Genomic DNA, 18,533 nt, shown 5'->3' with positions numbered 1-18,533 from the left:
GGCAGACTCATGGCTCACTGCAGCCTCCACCTCTTGGGCTTAAGTGATCCTCCCACCTAAGCCTCCCAAGTAGCTGGGACCAAAGGTATACACCACCACACTCAGCTAATTTTAATTTTTTTTTTTTTTTTTTGTAGAGATGAGGTCTCCCTATGTTGCTCAGGCTGGTCTCAAACTCCTGGGCTCAAGCAATCCTCCCACCTCAGCCTCCCAAAGTGCTGGGATTTCAGGCATTAGCCACTGTCCCCAGCCCTTTCTTTTCTTTGAGATGTCTTTTGGGGTAGTTCTGGATCTTGTGAAGTAGGAGGGTACCTTTGGTAAAAAAGTGAAAAAGCCAGGAATTTGTCTTGGCTAAAAACTGATAATTAGAAATTTGAAAAGTTTTCTTTCTTTATTTAAGAGATGGGGTCTCACCTTCTTGTCCAGGCTCGTCTTGAACTCCTGGGCTCAAGTGATCCTCCCACCTTGGCCTCCCACAGTGCTAGGTGTTACAGTGGGTGGCAGGGCAGGAGAGGACCCCACCCCACCAGGAATGTCAGGCGATCATCAGGTGATGGTCAGGCAGTTGTTACACTGTCTCTCTAAAATAATAATTGTTCGCAGCCAGTGCCAGGGAAAGGCAGTCTCCCTATAGATAGAAAAAACCTGAAGCTGGTCATCAGCAGCTTCCCGATAAGATCCCAGAAGTTGGGGCCCGGCGCGGTGGCTCACGCCTGCAATCCCAACACTTTGGGAGGTGGGCAGATCATGAGGTCAGGATATCAAGACCAACCTGACTAACACGGTGAAACCCATCTCTACTAAAAATACAAAAAAATAGCCAGGCGTGGTGGCATGCACCTGTAGTCCCAGCTACTTGGGAGGCTGAGGCAAGAGAATCGCTTGAAGCCGGGAGGTCGAGGTTGCAGTGAGCCGAGACTGCGTCACTGCACTCCAGCCTGGGCAACAGGGGGAGACTCCGTTCTTAAAAAAAAAAAAAAAAAAGAAAGAAAAAAGAGTCAGTAGTGCAGATTGGAAATCCCTAATCATTAAAAAAAGAAAAAGGAGTCAGCAGTGCGGATTGGAAATCCCCAATCATTAAAAAAAAAAAACAAAAAAAAACTCAGGAGTTGGGCAGCTGGGCTCAATCAGGCATATTAACAGGCAAAATGGTGGCGTTTAACTGGTCTATGACCTTCGCCTAGGAATGCTAGATTATGGGGAGAATGCCTCAAGTGAGCATGCGTACAACTCCAGTAAACACACTGCGCATGCTCCTCTCCCAAGCGCTAGGCGGCCACTGTGCCTGTGGACAGCCCAACCCACGGACAACATCGGGGTAGAGGTGCTGTAAGACCCCAAGTCAAAAGGTGAAACCCCGCACTTGTCCTTCAAGTCGCCTGCTTGGGTCTCTTCAAAGTGTACTTTCCTTACTTTTGTTCCTGCTCTAATAAACTTCCACTCCTGCTCTGAAACTTGCTTTGGTCTTTTCTTCTGCCTTCTGCCTCTCATTCGAATTCTTTCTGCTGGGGAGACAAGAATTGTGGCTGCTGCAGACCCGTACGGATTCGCCGCCGGTAACATATTTTGGGGAACTCGGATAACTTCCACTACTAACACTGGAATTACAGATGTGAGCCACCGTGCCTGACCTGAAACGTTTTGTTTTTTTTTTGTTTGTTTGTTTTTGAGACAGACTCTCGCTCTGTCTGTTGCCCAGGCTGGAGAGCAAAGGCGCCACCTTGGCTCACCGCAACCTCCGCCTCCCGGGTTCAAGCTATTCTCCTGCCTCAGCCTCCCGAGTAACTGGGATTACAGGTGCCCGCTACCCCGCCCATCTATTTTTGTATTTTCAGTAGTGACGGGGTTTCATCATATTGGCCAGGCTGGTCTGGAACTCCTGACCTCAAGTGATCCACCTGCCTCAGCCTCCCAAAGTGCTGGGATTACAGGCATGAGCCACTGTGCCTGAGCTCTGAAGAGTTTTTTTTTTTTAAAGAGCTCTATGGGCAGAAGTCAGCTTAATTGAAAGCTGATATTCTATATATTCATTAATACTGTGCATTCATGAGCTGGGAGAGTGGTGATCCCAACTCCATGGGAACAGAAGCTCCTGTGCTTGGGACCCTTCCCGTCCTGGCTGTACATACCCGTTCATCTGGCTGTTTATTCTTTTAAAATAGCCTGTGTGATAAACTGGTGAATGTGTTTCCCTGAGTTCTGTGAGCTGCTCTGGCAAATTAACTGAATCCCAGGAAGGGGTTGTGGGAACCCTGATTTATAGTCAGCAGGGAGCAGCACAGGAAGAATAACTGGGGTTTGCAATTGGCCCCAGAAGTGGGGGCAGTGTTGGGGACGGAGCCCTCACCTGTGGGATCTCCGGGTAGATGGTGTCAGAATTGAAGTAAAGGACACCCTGTTAGCGTCGGCTGCAGGACCAATTGCTTTCTGGGTGTGCGGGGAAAACCCCCTCATATTTGGTCAGTCTTCTGTGTTGATTATCGTGGGGGAGAGTAGAGGAAAAATAGTTTGTGTTTTTTCCACTCAAGTAGCAATACCAGTCACTTACCGGGCATTTGCGATGTGCTAGGCAGTGTGCTAAGTGCTTCCATAGACAGTGCACTCAAGCCTTACAACATCCCTGTGAAGTTAGTTCTATGACCAATCTCATGGTTGATCTCTTCGCAGATGAGAAGAGTTTTAAGGACTTTCCCAAGTGTCAGAGCTGACACTCACATCCGGGCTGTCTGACTCTAGAGCACTTGCCCTGGGTTGTTCATGTGCACGAACCAGGCCTCACCTTACCTGGAGCACCTCTGCTTCTCTCTGGTGAGTTCCTATATGGTCATTCATTCATGTTCTGTCTTTGTCTGGACATCATCTCAAATTCTTTTTTTTTTTTTTTAGAGAGACAGAGTCTTGCTCTGTTGCCAGGCTGGAGTGCAGTGGTGTGATCTCTCTAGGCTCACCACAACCTCCATCTCCTGGGTTCAGGTGATTCTCCTGCCTCAGGCTCCCTAGTACCTGGGATTACAGGCATGTGCCACCACGCCCGGCTAATTTTGTATTTTTAGTAGAGACGTGGTTTCTCCATGTTGGTCAGGCTGGTCTCAAACTCCCGACCTCAGGTGATCCCCCCGCCTCGGCCTCCCAAAGGGTTGGGATTACAGGCATGAGCCACTGGGCCCGGCCCATGCTTGCTAATTTAACTCAAATATAACCAGGGTCTCAAGTAGCCTAGTCCCTGTGTGTATCATAGTCAGAGAAGGATCAAGCTACATCACAAAATAATTGAAAGTATTTATAAGTCTGTACCCTGTTTCTTGAAGAAATGCCACAAGAAAACATACATTCTTAAGGCTCAGCAAATGTTTAAAACTCCTTCCTCTCCATCTGCTTGTTCCATCCTCCTAGTCGATGGCGATGGATCTTCGAGACTCTTTTTCTCCCCAATTCTTGTCTCCCAGTTTCCCAAATTCTCCCCAGTGCTCAGCCAGGGCTTTCCATTTCCTCACTTTCTCATCTTGTTCCATCTCAGCCATTTTATTACGTAGGTCAATTTCACCTTTCTAGTGTCTTGAGTTTTCTTTTTCCTTCATTTGTTATCCAGACCTAGCACAGTGAAGGATAGGCCAACGCATGACCCAGAAAGCAAAAATTCCTTCCCCTGGTAAACTGACTGGGGGCAGGACGGAGAGAGAGAGAGAGAGAGAGAGAGAGAGATATCAGAATTCCTAGCCATGCATGATCAGAATTCCTAGCCATGCATGCTTGTAGGTTGTAGCATTAGTGAGATGAATTGAGCTGCCCTGGAAGTGAGCGTGGTTGGTTGCTCCTGGCAGGAGAAGAGAAAATATCTCCAAGTAAGATTCCCTCGCATCCTTCTTGTTTGTGTCTCTGCTGAAACATCCTATTCCCTGTGTACGGGGACCCATTTATTGTTAAGGATGTCAGCCTCCATTCCATTGTGGGCCACCCATGGGTTCCGCCATGTGAGCAGATGTGGTGAAGGAAGGGTGGGGGCTGAGCTCTGGCCCTGACAGCCAGCATTGGCGTTTTCATCTTCTCCAAGCAGCACCACGGCTTTTCTCCCCCACTGCCTGCAGACTTTTTATAATAGCAATAAGACAGCACTGGGGAAGCTCATCTTGTACAAACTCCGGGGAGTAATCATCTCATCACATTCTGGGCTGATTTGAGGCACTCATCTGGACCAAATGCCTCCCCACACCCCGGGAGCAGTTTTATGAGGCAGCAGCCAAGCCCCATTGAGCCTTATTGCTTAATTAAAAACAAATTCCCAAGTAATTTATTTTTTTTTGTTTTTCATTTTTTCATTTTTATTTTTTGGCCTTCTCATAAAACCTCCAGCCACACAAAGGGTGCAGGAGAAGTCCAGGACTCAGGAACAGAAGCTGAGATGTATGGCCCCAGCCGCTGTGCCGGCCGCCGTGCCACTTGGGGTTAGGCTGGTGTGAAATAGAAAGTCTTCCCGTGGGGCCAGACCCTGGGGAACTCTTAGAGAGGGAGGGATGTGGCAGAGGGGCACGTCAGGAAGGAAGTCATCCCTCAGCCCCTGACCTGGGGCTTTAGCATGACTGCTGCGAGTTGTGACAGCCCCTTCAGAATGCCACCACTCCCACTGGGGCCTTGCCAGGTAGAAAGGCACTTATCTTTCTGGGCTCCTGGGGAAGGCTTTAGTGCCTAAGGCCAGAGGGTCAGAGGGAGGCCCACTTCTCTGGGCTGCACCCACCCCTGCTTGGCTCTTCAAAGGTATTGTCCGAGCCCTAGGAGAGCCTGGCCTGGGACCAGGGGCCTGCATACCCACAGCCCAGCCCTGCCATGACTCAGGGTGACTTTGGGCCACTCGTTTTTCCTTCCGGGCCTCAGTTTCCCCATTGAACACGGAGAACAGGTCTTGTTTATCTCACAAGGTGATGAGGGAACCAGAGTAGCCAACAGAGCTGGATGAGCTGGGGCTTCCCTCCCACTTACAGGGCACGAGGAAAACAGTGCCGGCGCTGGGTTTGTTTCAGACAAGGAGCCAGGAGTCCCAGCTGCCTGGCAAGGCCGGGGGGAGAGGGGCTCTCACTCCTTCTACCAGGAGGCAGAGAGGCCAGGAAGTGAGGGCAGAGGCAGCAGGAAGAAGTGTGTGTGCTTGTATGTGTGGGAGGGTTGATTGCAAGTGTGCACGTGTGTCTGTGCATGTGTGTGCATGCATGTGGCAGTGTGTGTGTCCAGAGGCCCAAGCATCTTTGTGCATTTGTCTGTGAATGGAGATTCGCATAGAAAACCACATACTCAGCCAGGCGTGAGTGGCTCCTGCCTGTAATCCTAGCAGTTTGGGAGGCCGAGGCAGGTGGATCACTTGAGGTCAGGAGTTTCACCTGGCAAGCATGGTGAAACCTTGCCTCTACTAAAAATACAAAAATTAGCAGGGCGTGTTGGTGGGCTCCCGTAGTTCCAGCTACTCGGGAGTCTGAGGCGGGCGAATCTGAACCTGGGATTTGGAGCTTGCAATGAGCTGAGATGGCGCCACTGCACTCTAGCCTGGGCGACAGAGCGAGACTCAAAAAAAAAAAAAAAAAAAAAAGGTACATACTCTAAGGCCAAGCTGCCAGGCTTCAAATGCATTACTCTGAGCACGTGACTTAACCTCTCTGGGCCTCAATTTTCTTATCTGCAAAGTGGGATTGATATCTGGACCTCATGAAGTGGTTATAAGGATTAAATTAGTTAATATATGGAAAGTGCTCAGAATAGTGTCTGGCAAGTGCTACATGAGTGTGTGTGTGTCTCTAAGTGCATGTGTGTGTGCATGCACACCGCTGCATGGGTGTCTGTGAGCACGTGTGTGTCTAGTGTAAAGGATATTCGTGTACGTGTGTGCATGTATGAGCAGACGTGTATCTATGCCTGCAGATGTGTATGGGTGTGCACTTGTGTGTGCGTGATGGGGTGTGCGTGTGTCTGTGGGTGAATAGGAGCTCCTCCGCTCTGTTGACAGTTCCCCCAGGACCTGAAGGGAATCCTGCATGGTGCGGAAGACACTCACACCCCAGGCAGGCACTTGCCTTGGCCTCCACTGAGCCCTAGGTCTTCTAGCTTGGTGGATCAGAGCTTTCTGCGCCGGGGCCTGGGGCGTGACTCCAGCACACAGTGAGGAGATACTTTGCCTTCCTTTTCACTTGTGGGGCATTTCTCTTTCTCAGGGACTCTACAGGGGGCAGGGCTAATGTTCTGGAAGGATTCAGATCACCTTAAGCCACATTTCTAACTGGCTCTAGGTTGCACAGCTAGCTACTGGCTACGTGGGGGATTAGTGCCATGAGGCCAGAACTTGGACAGGGGCCTGGGTGACAGTCACCAAAGCTCTGACCTAGGGAACAAACTGAGCTGTAGCAGGAGCTGTGTGAGAGCCCGGGTGTGACAAGACAGCTGGGACACAGGACAACAAGGTCTCTTTCCCGAGATGAGCTGCTAAGGACCTAAAGCCACAGCCTCTCTCATTAAGGTCAGACACAGGGTGGCTGTAAGTGTGATTCCTGGCTCTGAATGGCAAGTTAGGGCTCCTTTTCTTGCAACCCCCCGGGCTAACCAAGCTGGGCTTTCCAGGTTAGCAGAAGAGGCCTTAAAGGCAGTGTGGTTTTGTACTTATTTATCTTTAAAATGTGCATAGATCCATGCACAGAGGAAGAAGCAGAGCCTTCTGACCCTCCCAGGAGGCCTCCCTCAGGCACCCTCCCCAGCATCACCTCCCTGGGGATTACCACTCTCTGCCTCCCTTTACCACGACACCCATTTTTGAACTTTATGTGTATGGGACCATCGAGTGTGTATTTTTGTGTGTCTGTCTTCTTTCTCTCCATGCTGTGTTTGTGAGAACTGTCCACATTGTTGGTGACGCAATAGCTTGTTCATTCACATGGCTGTATGAATTTCTGTTTGTGAATATTCCATTATCAATTTCCATTCATAAATGAACTACACTCCATTTGTCTAGATGTCCAGGCTGAACATCCAGGCACTTTACATGGGATACGACTAATAATGCTCTAGGAACATTCTGGCCCATGTCTTTGGGTGAACATAGGGACCTGTTTCTGATGGGTAAATATCTGAGAGCAGAATTGCTGGGCTAGAGGAAATGCATGTCTTTGCTCTCATAGATACTGCTATAGTTTTCCAAAGTGGTTGTACCAATTTGCTAGTCCACCCACAGGGTGTGAGGCTTTCAGTTGCTCCAAATTCTTGCTAGCCCTTGCATTGTTTTTCCTTTTCGTTTTAGCTATTTTTGTGGGTTTATAATAATGTAATGTGGTTTTGGTTATAATTTCTTTTTCTTTTTTCTTTTTTGAGTTGACTTGACGGGGATTAAATAGAATTTCTTTAATGACAAATGAGGTTGAGCTTCTCTTCCTACATTTATTGGCCATTTGCATCTTTTTGCTCATTTTTCCATTGACTTATCTGCCTTTTCCTTATTGATTTGTAAGACTTTAACAAACAGGTTCTGGTTGTGAATTGATGGTTGGATATGTATATTGTAAATATCTTGTCCCACTCTATGGCTTGACTTTTCTCTCACTTAAGGCAGTGTTTTGATGAAAAAAAGTTTTTAATTTTTAAGTTCTTAAATTTTATGTTGGATAATACATTTTTGAAGTCAAACTAGAAATACACAGTGAGATTTTTGGCTGATATATTGTTTTATTTTCCACTTTTCAATTATGCCTTTATCTAGGTGTATGCTATTTAGAAGCAAGGACTTCTTAAAAATTACATGTGCTATGAAATTGTCCAACTAAAGTCACATTTTCTAATAGACTTAAATTTTTTTTTTTAGAGATAAGTTCTCATTCTATCACCCAGACTGGAGTGCAGTGGCACAGTCATGGCTAACTTCAGCCTGGAACTCCTGGGCTCAAGCAGTCCTCCCACCTCAGCCTCCTGAGTAGTGGGGACCACAGGTGCACACCATAGCCAGCTTCCCATGGCCTTTTTCTTTTTCTTTTCTTTTTTCTTTTTTTTGAGACAAAGTCTCACTCTGTTGCCCAGGCTGGAGTATAGTGGCACAATCTCAGCTCACTGCAACCTCCACCTCCCAGGTTCAAGCAATTTTCATGCCTCAGCCTCCCAAGTACCTGGGATTATAGGTGCGTGCCACCACACTCGGCTAATTTTTTTAGTTTTTATTTTTAGTAGAGATGGAGTTTCGTCATGTTGGCCATGCTGGTCTTGAACTCCGGCCTTCAAATGATCTACCTGCCTTGGCCTCCCAAAGTGCTGGGATTACAGGTGTGAACCACCACGCTCGGCCATCCTACAGACTTTAATATTAAAAATAAGTGATGAGTCTTCTAGAAATAATTTTATTTGAAATTATGAAAAACCACTGGGAAAAAGTAGCAAACCTTTACATGAGAAGTCATGATTTGTGCAAGATGAGTGTGGCTGATATTGGGGTACAAACCAGGGATAATGTTCACAGAGCTGAAAAGAAAACAGTTCTTTTCTCTACTTTTAGCGTTCTCAATTGTCTCCTGGGATTGCAATTCCTATAGACTAGCTGAGCCCACACACTTTTCTTCCACTTGCTTTCCTCCCCTCTCCTCCCCATCATCACTTCAGAAATGAGAGCCAAGTGGCCAAAATCAGTTCTTGGAAGATTGCAATCAAGAGCAGAGATCTTAAACCACTTCAAAAAAAGGCAGCCTTTCCTGGGAAATTGAAGGGTCATTCATTAGTATCTGCAGAAAAACATTCCTGAGAAGAGACTGCAAAAAGCCACTGTTGCAGAAGGGGAGGACTTGACTTGATCCCGGTGGGCACCCAAAGGGTACCGGAGCAGGGACTCCCAGGGGGGTGACCATGGAAAGGCAGGTGGTCTGGGGGTCTCTTGGCTTTTCTTTTTCTTCTTCTTCTTCTTTTTTTTTTTTTGAGACAGAGTCTTGCTCTGTTGCCCAGGCTGGAGTGCAGTGGCATGATCTCGGCTCACTGCAACCTCCACCTCCCAGGTTCAAGCAATTCTTCTGCCTCAGCCTCCTGAGTAGCTGGGATTACAGGCACCTGCCACCACACCAAGGTAATTTTTGTATTTTTAGTAGAGACAGGGTTTTACCATGTTGGCCAGGCTGGTCTCGAACTCCTGACCTCGGGCGATCCGCCCACCTTGGCCTCCCAAAGTGCTGGGATTACAGGCGTGAGCCACTGCGCACCCAGCCTGGCTTTTCTTCTTTGATGAGTTAGCAGTGCCTGGCGGTGGCCTGGAATGACCCCACTGAATTTGTAGAGTTTTGTTGGGGAAAGCAGTGGCTCAGACATCCTGGGTTCAAATCCCTGCTGTTCCATCTTCCCAGGGGAGGACAAGCTCCTGAGGCTCATGGGTGAATTTGGATGTTGCTAATTGCCTCTTGAAGCTGTTGCTAAGATTTGAAGGGGTTTACCTGTAGAGCACTCAGTAGTGACTTAATCAGTGCTCTGTAGGAGGCACTGCTGGTGCCCTGCCCATAGCCTGCAAGTTAAAGTCTCTGCATCTTTTTACCTGAGGGCATTCTGCAAAGCTCCAGTGTGCAACTGTGCCCACCTCATGGTCATCAGGAAGTGCCAGGGGATCAAGACCTTCTGGGACGGCCCCTACCAAGTGGCATTGGTGGATCAATACCCCAACTCCATCACCTCAGATGGGATCATGGAGTGGGTGTTTTATGCAGTCTCCCAGAGTACTAGGGAGGCTTTGGACCTCCAGAACGCTGAGAAGATGGCTGCTGTGTCACTTCCACCTCCCAAATCTCAGGGAATGTCTCTTGTGGCCCAACCCATGCGAACTGGGAACTGCACAGGGAAGGACATGCTGGGAAATGCAGCTGCAGCTTACGTGGGTCCACACCATACCAATCCTCCCCAAGGACCCCTCATTAGGCTGCACCTGTTACTTCAGGCGCTCAGAGGAATGGATACATTATTATTATTATTATTGCCACCCAGCATCCAGCTCCCTCCTTTTAAAACATAGCACCTTGGCTGGGTGCAGTGGCTCACACCTGTAATCCCAGCACTTTGGGAGGCTGAGGTGGATGGATCACTTGAGGCCAGGAGTTCGAGACCAGCCTGGCCAACATGGTGAAACCCCATCTCTACTAAAAATACAAAAAAATTAGCCAGGCATGGTGGTGCACACCTGTAGTTCCAGCTACTTGGGAGGCTGAGGCATGAGGATTGGCTGAACCTGGGAGGCAGAGGTTGCAGTGAGCCAAGATGACGCCATTGCACTCCAGCCTGGGCAACAGAGTGAGACCCCACCTCAAAAAAAAAAAAAAAAAGTACCTTGATTTCCTTTAGAGGAACAGCCTCCTTCCTGACACTCACTTTCCAGAACTCTGTTTCCAGGACAGAAGCCTATGTTGCAGATGTGGCCAATCAGTGCCCTGGGGCTCCAGCAGCAGTGCAGGAATGTGGAACTGATCATAACGATCCAACCAGCATGAAGGAATTCTGACACTGGAGGAAGGGCTACAGGAGAAAACATTCCTCTTTTCCCCAGCCAGCCTTCAGCTAGCCTGAGAGAATGTGAGGCTGGAGCTACCATCTTGCCACTATGAAGAGAGAACCTGCTGAGCAAGGAGGCAACACAGAGCCAGATATGGAGAGAAATAAGCAGTCTTAAAATGCCATTTCATCCTCTGGATCAAACCATTCCTGAAGGTAGCGCTTTCTATTCTGACCCTTCAATTATGGGGTTCACTCAATTCCCTTTTTGTTTAGCCAGTTTACATTCGGTTCTATGTCACTTGCAAACAAAATCCTTCCAACAGATGCACTCGATGACCGCAGGCCAAAGTCAGTGTCTCCTGGAGTGGCAGCTCTGAGACGTGTCCACATGGGAGCACAGTGTAGAGAAGCCACACCACCATGGTGCTCCTGAACCGGAAGAGATCATGGGCTTCTGTAGAGGGGGGTGGGTGAGCCAGGTGCAAGGCAGTGGAGTAGGAAAACCTGGGCTGGGGCCAGCCACAGTGACTCACACTTGTAAACCCAGTGCTTTGGGAAACAAAGGTGGAAGGATCGCTTGAGCCCAGGGGTTCGAGAACAGCCTGCACAACAGAGACCTCCTCTGTAACAAAAATAAAATAATTTTCTAGGTGTGCCTGTAGTCCCAGCTACTTGGGAGACTGAGGAGGGAGGATTGCTTGAGCCCAGGAGTTTGAGGCTGCAGTGAGCCATGATCGGGTCACTGCACTCCAGTTTGAGCAACAGAGCCAGACACTGTCTCAAAAGAAAACAAAAAACCAAAAAATACCCCTAGGCTGGAGTTCAGCTCCAAACTTGACAATCTGATCCTGTGGGCTTGCAACCCTGCTCCTAAGCAGCATTTTTCTATTTATCTACCTGTCACTGTCCCTCAGGCCTGGTGCTGTTGCAGAGCTTCCTGGAATAGACCAGTGCAGTGCCCCTTGCTGTCTAGAGACCTTCATTTTTCTTTTTTCTTTTTCTTTTTTTTTTTGAAATGGAGTCTTGCTCTTGTCACCCAGGCTGGAGTGCAATGGCATGATCTCAGCTCACTGCAACCTCCACTTCCCAGGTTCAAGCAATTCTTCTGCCTCGGCCTCCTGAGTAGCTGGGATTACAGGTTCCTGTAAAATTAGCCTGGCTAATTTTTGTACTTTTAGAAGTGATGGGATTTCACCATGTTGGCCAGGCTGGTCTTGAACTCCTGGCCTCAGCTAATCCATCCAGTTTGGCCTCCCAAAGTGCTGGGATTACAGGCATGATCCACCGCGCCTGGCCGAGACCTCCATTTTTCACATATAATTAAAATAAAATATGAGGAAATAGAAGCGACCTGACACATGTGCGATGCACTTTGGTATTATACTTTTCATTTCTATGGAAATGTGAGTCCGAGGCACACCCTGCAAGGCATGCTGGGACAGAAACCCGGCCTGTGATGGCTCCTGGGTGGGGTGGTCCAGGGACCCTTCTCAGAAGCACCATCCTGCCCCAGAGACGGCCCTGAAATGACCCAAAAGTACCTGATCACACCAGCTGTGGGCACATCCACTGATTCACTTACTCATTCTCTGAGCCCCTGCATCGAGCTGGCCTTTGCACTGAGCCTGGGACTCGGGCGAATTCATCAGAGCTTAAAGTCAAGGAGGCAGACACATGTTTGTGTTTATAACACAGCATAGAAAGCGGTGGCAAATCCAGGCTCCTGGTGTCTGGATCCTTGGTGGAGGGGCACCTGGCCTAGCCTGCAGCCCTGTGAGTGGCCGTGGTCCCCTCAATCCTCATCCAGAGACCTGGGTGAGGCACTGCTGTTACAAAGCCCGAGATTCTCAGGGTGGTTTCTGGAGGTTCTGAACTATCCATTCAACAACAGAAAGCACCAGGACAGCAAATGGCACATGTCTACCCTGTGCCCGGCCCCCATTACTCCCACAGCACAGGGTGGATACTCCTCATTCTACAGCAAGGAAGCTCTGGCTCCCAGAGGTGACTTGCCCTAGGCCACGTAGATTAAAAATATACCGATAATATATGATGCTGGCCAGCCACAGTGGCTCACACCTGTAATCCCAGCACTTTGGGAGGCTGAGGCAGGCAGGTCACCTGAGGTCAGGAGTTTGAGACCAGCCTGGGCAACATGACGAAACCCTGTCTCTACTAAAAATACAAAAACCAGCCGGGTGTCGTGGCGCACGCCTGTAATCCCAGCTATTTTGGAGGCTGAGGCACGAGAATCGCTTGAACCTGGGAAGAGGAGGTTGCAGTGAGCCGAGATCACGCCACTGCACTCCAGCCTGGGTGACAGAGTGAGACCCTGTCTCTCTCTCTGTCTATATATGTATATATATACATATACTGATGCCAAGGCCCCACCCCAGGGATTCTGGATTAACTTTGGGGGGTGAAGTCTGGGCTTTGGTGTTCTAAAAACTCCCTAGGTGATTCTAACAGGTGGCCAGGATTGAGCAGCACCGAGTTGAACATAGGTTATTTCTTTTTGATTGGCTTTATTTTCATTTTTTTTTTTTTTTGAGACGGAGTCTCACTCTGTCATCCAGGCTGGAATGCAGTGGCACAGTCTCAGCTCACTGTGACCTCCACCTCCTGGGTTCAAGTGATTCTCCTGCCTTAACCTCCTGAGTAGCTGGGATTACAGGTGCCTGCCACCAGGCCCGGCTTCTTTTTGTATTTTTAGTAGAGATGGTGTTTTGCCATGTTGGCCAGGCTGGTCTTGAACTCCTGACCTCAGGTGATCCACCCATCTCAACCTCCCAAATTGCTGGGATTACAGGTGTGAGCCACTGTGCCTGGCCTTGGACACAGGCTCTTTCTAAGAAAGGCCAGCCCCACCTCTTCCTGCAAGTGCCACGGTGACAGAGGGAGGGCTGGGGTGGGCGGCCAACGCAGGGCCCAGCCTCCTCCCACAGGACGGAAGCAGACCAGCCATGGAGAGTCAGCTTCTGTCTCCAGCACTGTGGAGATGGTGACTGGTGGACTTAGGGTGGTCTGGGAAGGCCTAAAACATCAGTCTGCCCCCCGAGGAGCTAACAGTCTGCTATCGAGTTAATATTTTGTGTCCATCACCAATTCATATATTGAACCAAATGCCCAATGTGAGGCTGTTAAGAGGTGGGGGCCGTGGGAGGAGATCAGGTCTTGAGGATGGAGTGTTTACAGGGATTAACGCCCTATAAAAGAGGCCAGGCCAGGAGCAGTGGCTCACACCTGTAATCTCAACACTTTGGGAGGCCGAGGCGGGCGGATCACTTGAGGTCAGGAGTTTGAGAGCAGCCTGGGCAACATGGCGAAACCCCATCACTACAAAAAATACCGAAATTAGCTAGGTGTGGTGGTGCATGCCCATAATCCCAGCTATTCAGGAGGCTGAGGCACAAGAATCACTTGAACCCAGGAACCCAGGAAGCAGAGGTTGCAGTGAGCCAAGATTGCATCTCTGTACTCTAGCCTGGGCAACAGAGCGAGACTCTGTCTCAAAAAAAAAAAAAAAAAAAAAAAAAAGTGGCCACAGAGAGCTCTCTTTATTTTATTTATTTATTTTTAGACGGAGTTTTGCTCTTGTCGCCTAGGCTGGAGTGAAATGGGGCAATCTTGGCTCACTGAAACCTCTGCCTCCCAGGTTTAAGCAATTCTCCTGCCTCAGCTTCCTAAGTAGCTGAGACTGCAGGCACACCCACCACTCCCGGCTAATTTTTGTATTTTTAGTAGAGATGGGGTTTCATCATGTTGGCCTGGCTGGTCTCGAACTCCTGACCTCAGGTGATCCGCCCGCCTCAGCCTTCCAAAGTGTTGGAATTATAGACGTGAGCCACCATGCTCGGCTGAGAGCTCTCTTATCCCTTCTGCCACACCCAGTGTGCCACACCCAGTGGGGACACAGTGAGAAGAGACGTGTCTGTGAGGAAGGAGCCCTTGATAGACACCAAATCTGCCAGAACCTTCATCTTGGACTTCCCAGCTTCCAGGACTGTGAATAATAAATTTCTATTCTTTATCCATCATCTAGTCTTTGGTATTTTTGTTATAACAGCCCCAGTGCACTAAGACACATAGAATGGGGAAGACCATCCTGGGCCCGTGCCCTGAGACCAAGCCTAGCTGGTGGGGCTGGAGTAGGGTGACCAGCTGCTCTGGTTTGCACTAAAACTAGGGAAGGCCAGGGCAAGACTGGCCAGGATGGGCCACTCGCTGGGAGCGACAGGAGAGGAGGCAGCTGCCTGGCATGAGGTGAGGCTGGAGGAGGGCAGGGGCCAGGCCACACAGGCCTCATAGGATTTTATTCTGCGTACAGTGCTCTGGGAGAAACACCTCCTCTGTGTCTCTTCCAGAGAGTCCTAGGGACTGTTGCAACGGGGGTCCGTGGAGCACTTGGGTCTGCAAGGAAAGACCCTGTCTATTAGAGTTTCCAGGCCAAATTGAGGGTTGGGCTGCTATTTCTCACAGCCCGATAACGAGATGCAGATGAACTGGGGAGGAAGGGAATTTTTATTTCTGTAACCAGTTATGGGGAAGAAGGCCTAGGAAATATCACCAGACCAACTCAAAATTAGGGTTTCAGAGTTTATATACCTTCTAAGCTATATGTTTAAGTGTACATTCATCTAAAGACATAAGTGATTAACTTCTTTTATTTATTTATTTATTTTTCGAGACAGAGTCTTGCTCTGTTACCCAGGCTGGAGTGCAGTGGCGCGATCTCAGCTCACTGCAACCTCCGCCTCCCAGGTTCAAGTGATTCTCCTGCCTCAGCCTCCCGAGTAGCTGGGATTACAGGCGTATGCCACCACACCAGCTAATTTTTGTATTCTTAGTAGAGATGGAGTTTTACCATGTTGGCCAGGCTGGTTTCGAACTCTTGACCTCGTGATCCACCCACCTCGGCCTCCCAAAGTGCTGGGATTACAGGCGTGAGCCACCGCACCCAGCCCAACTTTTAATCTAGAACTAAGATCTGAGTCCTGAAGACATTCCTCTGAAGCCTCAGTAAATTTACTTAATCTAAATGGGTCCAGGTGCTGGGGCGATTACCCTTATTTTGTCTTCTGCTAAATTATGGAGGTTTGGGGAGTTCCTTCAGATCCCCAGTAAACTTGTTTGTGGAGGTCTGGGGAGTTTCTTCAGGCCTCCAGTACAACTTGTTTAATCTTAAAATGGGTCCTGTTAATTCCTTTGTTATCTTGTCACGCTTCAAGGCCCAGGAAAGGCCTGGGCAAAACTCTTGGTGGGCTCGTTACATTCCAGCCTTTGTATAGGGCACTGGCTCTATCAGCTTTTAATGTTTAACTTCACCTCTCAGTCAATGCTGAAACAGGTGTTACAGAGGCCTGCGTTAGTGAGACCTGGCCTGCCACATTAGTGCAAGGTCTGTCACCTGATTCGGAGACCAGCGCCTGAGCTGCCCTTCTTCACCGAGCGCATTAGCCCTTCTGCCTTCATTATTTAGGGCCACAACTTACCTTTTACTCAACAAAGCCAGAATGGGGCTGCTACCATAAAAACCCCTGGAATGGGGCCCAGGCGGCTGGCAGGGCCTCCTCCGAGAAACATACGCCTCGGTGTGGGGATCATAACTATCATTTACATTAATTAGGCAGCCGGATAATAGGGTGTTCAATAGTTATTGCATTCTGTAAATTCTGCAGCAAGCACCGCCAGGAGCCAGGAGCTGGCAGGGGTTCATGCCATGCAAAAAATAGTCCTGTTCTCACCCTGGCAGGCGACGGGGCTTTAAATTTATGGTGAAAGGAAGCCTTCCTCAAGTTCCGGAAGAACAGCTGATTTGGAGAGAGGGGCCTTGCCATGTGACTCACCCACTGGCCGTGTGATCCTGGGAGAATTCATCTCAGTGTCCTCAGCCAGCCACCAGTGCTGACTACCTGGGGGTATTCTGGGGTCCTACTGAGAATGCAGCCATGGGGGGGACAGGTGGGTTTTTTTGGGCTTTTTTTTTTTTTTTTTTTTTAGAGACAGGGTCTTTCTCTGTCACCCAGGCTGGAGTGCAGTGGTGCAATCACAGCTCACTACAGCCTCAACCTCCCAGGCTTAAGTGATCCTCCTGCCTCAGCCTTCCAAAGTGCTGGGATTATAGGCACGAGGCACCACACCCGGCCCAAGGGGACAGCTTGGGAGAATGCCAGGCCCCTATGTTTGGAAGATGATACTGTATTCTGTCAGAACCCTCCAAGTTTTTGGGTGATACCACACACACCAACTTTATTTGCTGTGCTTTATTCCTGCTGCTCATTTTACACATGAGGACGCTAAGGCACGGGCGGAGGCTCACCCTTGACTGAACTCACAAAGCTAAGCCAGGCAAGGCTGCAGCCTTCCCAACACCTGGAGGTATGCCCACACGGCTCCCCACCCCTGCGACCCAGCTCTGCCATCTTCCTCCTCATTTCTGTCTGCCCAAGGGTGTCTCCCCACCCGCCTGCTCCCCTTTTCCCTGAGAAGACCTCAGCTGCAGCCCCTGCCTCCTTGGCCACACTGGCCTTGTCCACAGCCCCTTGTTCAGCAGCTTGGATGGCTGGACCCATCTCCACTCGCCTAGTGGGGCTGCCACCCTTCAGGGCACTGGGCTGTGAGTAGACACCCAGACAGAGGCTGGAGGGGCTGTGTCCCTGAGGCCCTATTCGTGGGTGCTGTGTGCACCTCTCAAACCTGTTTCCGTGCATCCCCAAAGCCGACACCCTGGTTAAGCCGCAGACGTCTAGCACCAGCCACAACCTCTTAGCTGGTCTTCCGGCCCTTGGCCTCTCCAGTTCACTGCCAGTCTTCCTCACTTCCTGCTGCCCTGCCTGGTGCCTGAAGCCTCCAGCTGCCTCTCAGCGCCATGCCCCTGCAGGCCCCACTCCCTACCCCAGCTCCCCTGCAGGAGGCCTCAGCCTGCCTGACTCCAGCTTAGCTCTCTGGCTTGTCTTAAGGTCAGGTCCTGAGGGAGGCCAGCCTACTTCCAGATCTGCCAGGGGCCTCTGACACAGGCCCTGTTCCCCTCCCACCGCACCCTGTGGCCCCAGGGTCCTGTTATCACCACTCACTCTCTCACTACTCAATTGGAGACCTCACAGGGCGGGACCAGGAGGGCTGTGGCAACCACGCCCTAGTGACAGGGCTGCAGAGTACTTGGTCCCTGGAGTTCTGGGGTAGAGGAAGAGCCCGTATTTTGAAAGGTGGAGGGAGCTGTTAAAATTGTGAATTTGGTGACATACTGCATTTCTTAGGAATGTGGGTTTCCTTGCTTTAAATCTGTGATTTTCAAGCAAGAGCCACTTAGGGTAACCTGGGCATTACCATTTTTATTTTTTTTGAGACAGAGTCTCGATCTGTCCCCCATGCTGGAATACAATGGTGCTATCTCAGCTCACTGCAACTTCTGCCTCTTGGGTTCAAGTGATTCTCCTGCCTCAGCCTCCTGAGTAGCTGTGATTACAGGCGCCTGCCACCACGCCCAGCTTGTTTTTGTATTTTTAGTAGAGACCGGGTTTCACCATGTTGGCCAGGCTAGCCTTGAACCCCTAACCTCAAGTGATCCGCCTGCCTCGGCCTCCCAAAGTGCTGAGATTACAGACATGAGCCATCATGCCTGGCTTGGCATTACCATTAAGAAACGAGACCGCTGGAGAGATGCTCAAATGATTTCAGATATTTATTAAGCACCCACATAATAGTCCAAATGGTTCTTCTACAAACATTTTAAACTGAAGTATAACATATGCCCTGAGAAAATACACATCCTCCGTTTGCAGTCTCCCCTGCCTTAGCCAGCAAGCGCTCTGTCTCCAGCTCCCAGGCCACGGAGCCCCATCTTCCATGGGGCTAGGTAGCCCCCTAAAGATGACTTAACACAGCCTGTTCTGCACACAGAGCAGCTGGCTTGCGTTTAGGGCAGTGATGGGATGCTGGTACACGTGTAACAAGCCCTTGTTTGTAGCATATTGTAAATTGCTGTGTAAACGTTCCCACCGTGAGGGTTGCAGGGTGCCGGCATGAATGTGCCGTCTGCAGGAGGTGCACACATCAGCTCTCAT

General features: G+C 49.7%; 1 long non-coding RNA gene across 1 annotated transcript; it reads left to right on the top strand.

Annotated features, from left to right (window-relative positions):
- The first annotated feature begins 1,253 nt into the window (after positions 1 to 1,253).
- Positions 1,254 to 11,808, top strand: LOC129052046 (uncharacterized). Its single transcript, XR_008516767.2, has 4 exons — positions 1,254 to 1,349; positions 2,668 to 2,808; positions 10,369 to 10,683; positions 10,794 to 11,808. It is a non-coding gene; the product is annotated as an uncharacterized LOC129052046 (long non-coding RNA).
- Positions 11,809 to 18,533: the final 6,725 nt, after the last annotated feature.

The sequence above is a fragment of the Pongo abelii genome, chromosome 20 (genome assembly GCF_028885655.2).
Source record: "Pongo abelii isolate AG06213 chromosome 20, NHGRI_mPonAbe1-v2.0_pri, whole genome shotgun sequence".
NCBI lineage: Eukaryota > Metazoa > Chordata > Mammalia > Primates > Hominidae > Pongo > Pongo abelii.
The sequence above is the reverse complement of the archived record's forward strand: the minus strand, read 5'-3'. Positions and strand labels throughout refer to the sequence as shown.